The sequence below is a fragment of the Lytechinus pictus genome, chromosome 3, assembly GCF_037042905.1.
Source record: "Lytechinus pictus isolate F3 Inbred chromosome 3, Lp3.0, whole genome shotgun sequence".
Classification (NCBI taxonomy): Eukaryota; Metazoa; Echinodermata; class Echinoidea; order Temnopleuroida; family Toxopneustidae; genus Lytechinus; species Lytechinus pictus.
In genome coordinates, this window is record NC_087247.1 from 5093532 (window position 1) to 5103098 (window position 9567).

The window sequence follows — 9567 nt, forward strand, 5'->3', positions numbered from 1 at the left end:
CATTGTTTGCCTTCTCACGTATTTTTTGTTTGGTGTTTTTTAATCTCTTGACATTATTTTGTCGTTTATTTCATCTAATGAGCGATAAGGTGTGGAATAATCAGGGTTCCTACAGTCGTGGAAAATCCTGGAAATTTTTTTGGTCATGGAAAGTCGTGGAATTTGGAAAATTTGTGAAAAGTCATGGAATTGCATTTACCTCTTGGCTATGGCAGCTTTCCAGTTTGCCGTGTCTCGCAACTCTCATACTCTGCTTTTATAATCAGTGTTCATGATTTCCATTTTTCCCAGTTTTGTGACGTCACGGGAAGTCATGGAAAGCAGCAATTTAGTCATGGAAAAGTCATGGAATTCTGTTTTCGAATTTCTGTGGGAACCCTGACAGTGGCATAGCTAGGATTTTTTTCCTGGGGGGTCCTTGCTTTTTCAGGGGGGGGCACCATTTTTTCCGGTGTGTGTGTATGTGTCACAAGGGCGGATCCGACTTTCGCCAATAGGGGACGGGGCCCAAAATTATCTTCACCTATATTTTCCTAGCCTCTTGTCGAGGCCCTGGCGGCTGCTTCCCGAGCGAAGCGAGGGATTTCCTAATTCGCTTCGCGAATTAGGCCTGGCGCGAGCCAGGGCCTCTTGACATCTGATCTGAATTATATATTCATGAGGAACGTCTTCCTAATGAATATACATGAGTTGTAATATCACCGGACACCTAGTAAACCAATGAAATGTCAAAGCTGTTTCGTCCGGGGTTCGGAATACTATAGTAGTCCACTATTCTGCAGGGGATTCAATTAATTGCGGGACACTAAAGGGGATATAACCGGCAAAATGCTACAAGCAGTGGTACTACTACTACTACTACTAATATAGTACTGGCCGTAAAAGACCCATCACCGCCCCGAAACTGCGCGGGCGCCCCCGGCGCATACTGGTCAGCCGCTGGTCAAGGGGAAACAATTCTACTCCTGCATTCCCTCACTGCACCACGGAGAACGATTATCGACACACAGTGGAATCGCATGAAAGATAACATTTTTTTCCATATCCTGTGGGTAGATTTACAAAAACATTTCGTCCTTTCAGTGCAGATTTAATTTTATCGACTTGCAAATCCTTAGATCGGTCAATATTCGGCATTTTAGAGGCATATTCAATGCTCTTTGATATTTCGTCGTCACTCTTCGCCAAGAATCCACTGGTCGCCATTCATGATGAGCTCATGAATATTCAATATGACGTCATAGCAGCCCGCGCTCTCATTGGATGATTTTCACCGACCAGTTTTTGGTCGGTATATTGGTAAAAACAATAAAATAACAAAAGACAGTCGGTGAAATTCGGCACAGATGTCAAAAGGCCCTGTCTCGCGGCGCTCTGCTCGCTCTCTCCCTTGCTTCGCAATGTTAGCAGCCGACTATGGAACGCGGAAAGGCTAAAATTTGATCACTGTCACTTTTGATTTGATGGACCTCCGTACCAGCCATCATCAAATCAAGTGCAGCCATCAGTAAATCAAAAGTGGCCATCATCATATCAATTTTCAGCATCATATCCCTCTGTACCAGCCATCATCAAATCAGTTTCTAACATCAAATCAATGTTGTCCTTTCGGCGTTCCTGATGTGCGCGCCAAAAGGACACCTGTAAGTTGATGGCAGCCACTTTTTATTTGATGACGGTTACTTTTGACTTGATGACGGCCACTTTTTATTTGATGACGGTTACTTTTGACTTGATGACGGCCACTTTTTACTTGCTTTTTATTTGATGACGGTTACTTTTGACTTCATGACGGCCACTTTTGACTTGATGGCGGCTGCTTTTGATTCGATGATGGCTGCTTTTGATTTGATGATGGCTGCTTTTGATTCGATAGTGGCCACTTTTGATTTGATGATGGCTGCTTCTGATTTGATGATGGTTGCTTTTGATTCGATAGTGGCCACTTTTGAACTGATGATGGCCACTTTAGATTTGATGATGGTCACTTTCAATTTTTTTATCGCTTTTCATTTGATGGTCACTTTTTGTTTGATGGTCACTTTTTATTTGATCACTTAATTTGATGGTCACTTTTTATTTGATGGTCACTTTTTATTTGATGGTCACTTTTCATTTGATGGTCACTTTTCATTTGATGGTCGCTTTTAATTTGATGGGCACCTTTTATTTGATGATCACTTATTTGATGGTCACTTTTAATTTGATGGTCACTTTTAATTTGATGGTCACTTTTAATTTGATCATCAATTTTTATTTGATGGTCACTTTTAATTTGATGGTCGCTTTTTATTTAATGGTCACTTTTTATTTGATGGTCACTTTAAATTTGATGGTCACTTTTTATTTGATGGTCATTTTTAATTTGATGCTCAGTTTTTATTTGATGGTCACTTTTAATTTGATGGTCGCTTTTTTGTTGCTCACTTTTTATTTGATGGTCACTTTTAATTTGATGGTCACTTTTTATTTGATCATCACTTTTTATCTGATCATCACTTCTTTGACGGTCACTTTTTATTTGATGGTCACTTTTTATTTGATGCTCACTTTTCATTTTATGCTCATTTTTCATTTGATGCTCACTTTTAATTTGATGATAGATTTTTATTTGATGGTCACTTTTTATTTGATGGTCAATTTTTACTTGATGGTCGCTTTTAATTTGATGGGCACCTTTTATTTGATGATCACTTATTTGATGGTCACTTTTTATTTGTTGGTCACTTTTTATTTGATGGTCACTTTTTATTTGATGGTTACTTTATATTTGATGCTCATTTTTTATTTGATGATCACTTTTTATTAGATGATCACTTTTTATTTGATCATCACTTCTTTGACGGTCACTTTTTATTTGATGGTCACTTTTTATTTGATGCTAACTTTTTATTTGATGCTCACTTTTAATTTGATGGTCGCTTTTTATTTGATGGTTATTTTTTATTTGATGGCTACTTTAAATTTGATGATCACTTTTTATTTGATGGTTACTTTTTATTTGATCGTCACTTCTTCTTTGATGGTCACTTTTCTTTTGATCGTCGCTTTTCATTTGATCATCACAATTTAAGTTGATGGTTTCGGCATTCCATACATGGTCGCTTTATATTTGATGGTCGCTTTTCATTTGATCGTCGCTTTTATTTGATCGGCACTTTTCATTTGGTCGTCGCTTTTCATTTGATCATCACTTTTTACAGTACGTGCGCATAAACGTGTCGCAGTGAGCATGCACTGAGCAAATCCTCATGTACGTATAGCTAGCGCGCTCTTTTTGCTTCCGAGAATTGAAGTGCAGGTGCATATATATGAATCTATTGATCGTGAAAAAATAAATCTGGAAAATGGAGGGTATACTTAATAGTTTAGGGATGCCTCAATCAGTTATTAACAACTTTCAACGGGAAGGGGTAAGTTGAAGTTAGAATTTACTTAGATCTAGACCTACGCTTTAGATCTAACTTTGTTTGTCTATTTTGTTGGTGTGAAACGGTACTATAGGCCTTGGCCTAGGCCCTACTCCCTCACAACATTGTCACTGGGGCGTTGCACTGGGGCCTATGCTCTAGTATAGACCGGCTAGGCTAGGGCCCTATCTATAAGTGTCACTAGGCCTAGTCACTAATAAGCCTAGACCAACCTGACTCCATTGTTGAGAACTGTGCTAGTAACTTAGTGTTAGAGCCAGAGGCTACACACGAAACCCATGCAAATGCAGAAAAAATACAGTTAGTGTTCAGTTCTTAAATATTTTCAGATCTCTAGACCCTAATAATATTAATTTTAGCTGATGATTGGCATTGCCCATTTTGCAAATGCAGCGCGGCGGGGGCAGAGGGAGGGGGTAACACTAACGAGTAACGTTGAGTCATATCCATTGTAGTTATACTCAAGCCTAGCGCCTATAACATACAGTTCAATTGTTACTGTTAACCCCCTACCCTCTACTCCTGCCCCCGTTGTGTTGAAGAAAACCTTTTTTTTTTTTTTTTTTTTTTTGCTATAGGCTATTCATATTTATATATATATATATATAAACAAGGCCATAGATATGAATAACAACAAACCGAGTCGCCCTTTTCCAAAACTCCCAACCCCGGCCCCTCCCCCCAGAAAATTTGTTGCGTCTATTATTGGGCTTATTTTCTTTTTACCCAAAATTAAGGGGGGGGGGGGGGGCTGCGTGCGCAACCTCCCAACCCCCTTGGCGACGGTCATGCAGTTGACCCACAGAAATTTAGAAAATTTATATTTTTCTTGCAAAAATGCATAAAATTTACAAAAAATTGTGCAACAAATCCTTCAAGTTCTGCTCGATTGCTTCGCTCCCTCACTTTCGAATAGGGTCTATTTTTGAAAATTGCAAGAGTTTTTAACAATGATGGGATGAGGATGTTTTAAACACTCTATCAAAAGTAGGTTCAATTTTGCACCTTTACCAATGTCACACCTGGAACACATTTAATGATGCAAATTTGCACCTTTCAGAAAAATAGGTGCAATTAAGCTGTACCTTTTAAGGTGATTTCTTTTCTGAAAGGTGCAAATTTGCATCATTAAATGTGTTCCAGGTGTGACATTGGTAAAGGTGCAAAATTGAACCTACTTTTGATAGAGTGTTTAAAACATCCTCATCCCATCATTGTTAAAAACTCTTGCAATTTTCAAAAATAGACCCTATTCGAAAGTGAGGGAGCGAAGCAATCGAGCAGAACTTGAAGGATTTGTTGCACAATTTTTTGTAAATTTTATGCATTTTTGCAAGAAAAATATAAATTTTCTAAATTTCTGTGGGTCAACTGCATGACCGTCGCCAAGGGGGTTGGGAGGTTGCGCACGCAGCCCCCCCCCCTTAATTTTGGGTAAAAAGAAAATAAGCCCAATAATAGACGCAACAAATTTTCTGGGGGGAGGGGGGTTGGGAGTTTTGGAAAAGGGCGACTCGGTTTGTTGTTATTCATATCTATGGCCTTGTTTATATATATATATATATATAAATATGAATAGCCTATAGCAAAAAAAAAAAAAAAAAAAAAAAGGTTTTCTTCAACACAACGGGGGCAGGAGTAGAGGGTAGGGGGTTAACAGTAACAATTGAACTGTATGTTATAGGCGCTAGGCTTGAGTGTATAACTACAATGGATAAGACTCAACGTTACTCGTTAGTGTTACCCCCTCCCTCTGCCCCCGCCGCGCTGCATTTGCAAAATGGGCAATGCCAATCATCAGCTAAAATTAATATTATTAGGGTCTAGAGATCTGAAAATATTTAAGAACTGAACACTAACTGTATTTTTTCTGCATTTGCATGGGTTTCGTGTGTAGCCTCTGGCTCTAACACTAAGTTACTAGCACAGTTCTCAACAATGGAGTCAGGTTGGTCTAGGCTTATTAGTGACTAGGCCTAGTGACACTTATAGATAGGGCCCTAGCCTAGCCGGTCTATACTAGAGCATAGGCCCCAGTGCAACACCCCAGTGACAATGTTGTGAGGGAGTAGGGCCTAGGCCAAGGCCTATAGTACCGTTTCACACCAACAAAATAGACAAACAAAGTTAGATCTAAAGCGTAGGTCTAGATCTAAGTAAATTCTAACTTCAACTTACCCCTTCCCGTTGAAAGTTGTTAATAACTGATTGAGGCATCTATGGCGCGCCATCTGTTTCATAAAGGCGATAAACTCAGTTTATCGCCGAAAAACCTAGTTTTTCGATCGAAAAACCTAGTTTTTCAATCGAAAAACTTAGTTTTTCGGCGATAAACTTAGTTTTTCACCGATAAACTAAGTTTATCACTTGAAAAACTCAGTTTATCAAGAAAAACTAAGTTTATCGCCGAAAAACTTAGTTTTTCATTTGATAAATAAGGTTTTTTTGATAAACTTAGTTTTTCAATTGAAAAACTAAGTTTATCAAGAAAAACTAAGTTTATCGCCGAAAAACTTAGTTTTTCATTTGATGAATAGGTTTTTTTTGATAAACCTAGTTTTTCAATTGAAAAACTAAGTTTATCGGCGAAAAACTGAGTTTATCAACGAAAATCTAAGTTTTTCATTTGATAAACAGAGTTATTTGATAAACTAAGTTTTTCAAGTGATAAACTAAGTTTTTCAATTTCGATAAACTAGGTTTTTCGATTTCGATAAACTAGGTTTTTCGATTCGATAAACTAGGTTTTTCAAAATTGAAAAACTTAGTTTATTACTTGAAAAACCTAGTTTATCGCCTTTATGGGACATATGGCGTTCTTAGAAAAACTCAGTTTATCACTTGAAAAACCTAGTTTATCGCCTTTATGGGACAAATGGCGTTCTACGATAAACTCAGTTTATCAGATTCGAAAAACTTAGTTTATCAGATTTGAAAAACTTAGTTTTTCGCCGATAAACTAGGTTTTTCAAGTGATAATCTAAGTTTTTCAATTTTGAAAAACCTAGTTTATCGAATCGAAAAACCTAGTTTATCGAAATCGAAAAACCTAGTTTTTCAAATTGAAAAACTTAGTTTATCACTTGAAAAACCTAGTTTATCGCCTATATGGGACATATGGCATTCTAAGAAAAACTCAGTTTATCACTTGAAAAACCTAGTTTATCGCCTTTATGGGACAAATGGCGTTCTACGATAAACTCAGTTTATCAGATTCGAAAAACTTAGTTTATCAGATTTGAAAAACTTAGTTTTTCGCCGATAAACTAGGTTTTTCAAGTGATAATCTAAGTTTTTCAATTTTGAAAAACCTAGTTTATCGAATCGAAAAACCTAGTTTATCGAAATCGAAAAACCTAGTTTTTCGAATTGAAAAACTTAGTTTATCACTTGAAAAACCTAGTTTATCGCCTTTATGGGACATATGGCGTTCTAAGAAAAACTCAGTTTATCAGATTCGAAAAACTTAGTTTATCAGATTTGAAAAACTTAGTTTTTCGCCGATAAACAAGTGATAATCTAAGTTTTTCAATTTTGAAAAACCTAGTTTATCGAAAACGAAAAACCTAGTTTATCGGCGAAAAACTAGGTTTTTCAAGTGATAAACTTAGTTTTTCAATTCTGATAAACTAAGTTTTTCGAATCTGATAAACTGAGTTTTTCTAAGAACGCCAGTTGTCCCATAAAGGCGATAAACTAGGTTTTTCAAGTGATAAACTGAGTTTATCGAAGAACGCCATTTGTTTCATAAAGGCGATAAACTAGGTTTTTCGCCGATAAACTAGGTTTTTCAATTTCGATAAACTAGGTTTTTCGATTTCGATAAACTAGGTTTTTCGAATTGAAAAACTTAGTTTATCGAAATTGAAAAACCTAGTTTATCGGCGAAAAACCTAGTTTATCGCCTTTATGGGACAAATGGCGAAAAACTAGGTTTTTCAATTGAAAAACTCAGTTTATCTAGAAAAACTCAGTTTATCAGTCGAAAAACTTAGTTATTCAAGAAACTCTGCTTTTCACTTGAAAAACCTAGTTTTTCATTGATAAACTTAGTTTTTCATTGAAAAACTAAGTTTATCGGTGAAAAACTAGGTTTTTCATTGATAAACTTAGTTTTTCAATTGATAAACTAAGTTTTTCAAGAAAAACCTAGTTTTTCAATCGAAAAACTAAGTTTTTCGGCGATAAACTTAGTTTTTCTTGATAAACTGAGTTTTTCAAATGATAAACTTAGTTTATCGGCGAAAAACTAAGTTTATCGGCGAAAAACTAAGTTTTTCAATTGAAAAACTAGGTTTTTCGATTGATAAACTAGGTTTTTCGGCGATAAACTGAGTTTATCGCCTTTATGAAACAGATGGCGCGCCATAGGCATCCCTAAACTATTAAGTATACCCTCCATTTTCCAGATTTATTTTTTCACGATCAATAGATTCATATATATGCACCTGCACTTCAATTCTCGGAAGCAAAAAGAGCGCGCTAGCTATACGTACATGAGGATTTGCTCAGTGCATGCTCACTGCGACACGTTTATGCGCACGTACTGTAAAAAGTGATGATCAAATGAAAAGCGACGACCAAATGAAAAGTGCCGATCAAATAAAAGCGACGATCAAATGAAAAGCGACCATCAAATATAAAGCGACCATGTATGGAATGCCGAAACCATCAACTTAAATTGTGATGATCAAATGAAAAGCGACGATCAAAAGAAAAGTGACCATCAAAGAAGAAGTGACGATCAAATAAAAAGTAACCATCAAATAAAAAGTGATCATCAAATTTAAAGTAGCCATCAAATAAAAAATAACCATCAAATAAAAAGCGACCATCAAATTAAAAGTGAGCATCAAATAAAAAGTTAGCATCAAATAAAAAGTGACCATCAAATAAAAAGTGACCGTCAAAGAAGTGATGATCAAATAAAAAGTGATCATCTAATAAAAAGTGATCATCAAATAAAAAATGAGCATCAAATATAAAGTAACCATCAAATAAAAAGTGACCATCAAATAAAAAGTGACCAACAAATAAAAAGTGACCATCAAATAAGTGATCATCAAATAAAAGGTGCCCATCAAATTAAAAGCGACCATCAAGTAAAAATTGACCATCAAATAAAAAGTGACCATCAAATAAAAATCTATCATCAAATTAAAAGTGAGCATCAAATGAAAAATGAGCATAAAATGAAAAGTGAGCATCAAATAAAAAGTGACCATCAAATAAAAAGTGACCGTCAAAGAAGTGATGATCAGATAAAAAGTGATGATCAAATAAAAAGTGACCATCAAATTAAAAGTGACCATCAAATAAAAAGTGAGCAACAAAAAAGCGACCATCAAATTAAAAGTGACCATCAAATAAAAACTGAGCATCAAATTAAAAATGACCATCAAATAAAAAGTGACCATCAAATTTAAAGTGACCATCAAATAAAAAGTGACCATTAAATAAAAAGCGACCATCAAATTAAAAGTGACCATCAAATAAAAATTGATGATCAAATTAAAAGTGACCATCAAATTAAAAGTGACCATCAAATTAAAAGTGACCATCAAATAAGTGATCATCAAATAAAAGGTGCCCATCAAATTAAAAGCGACCATCAAATGAAAAGTGACCATCAAATGAAAAGTGACCATCAAATAAAAAGTGACCATCAAATAAAAAGTGACCATCAAATTAAGTGATCAAATAAAAAGTGACCATCAAACAAAAAGTGACCATCAAATGAAAAGCGATAAAAAAATTGAAAGTGACCATCATCAAATCTAAAGTGGCCATCATCAGTTCAAAAGTGGCCACTATCGAATCAAAAGCAACCATCATCAAATCAGAAGCAGCCATCATCAAATCAAAAGTGGCCACTATCGAATCAAAAGCAGCCATCATCAAATCAAAAGCAGCCATCATCGAATCAAAAGCAGCCGCCATCAAGTCAAAAGTGGCCGTCATGAAGTCAAAAGTAACCGTCATCAAATAAAAAGCAAGTAAAAAGTGGCCGTCATCAAGTCAAAAGTAACCGTCATCAAATAAAAAGTGGCCGTCATCAAGTCAAAAGTAACCGTCATCAAATAAAAAGTGGCTGCCATCAACTTACAGGTGTCCTTTTGGCGCGCACATCAGGAAC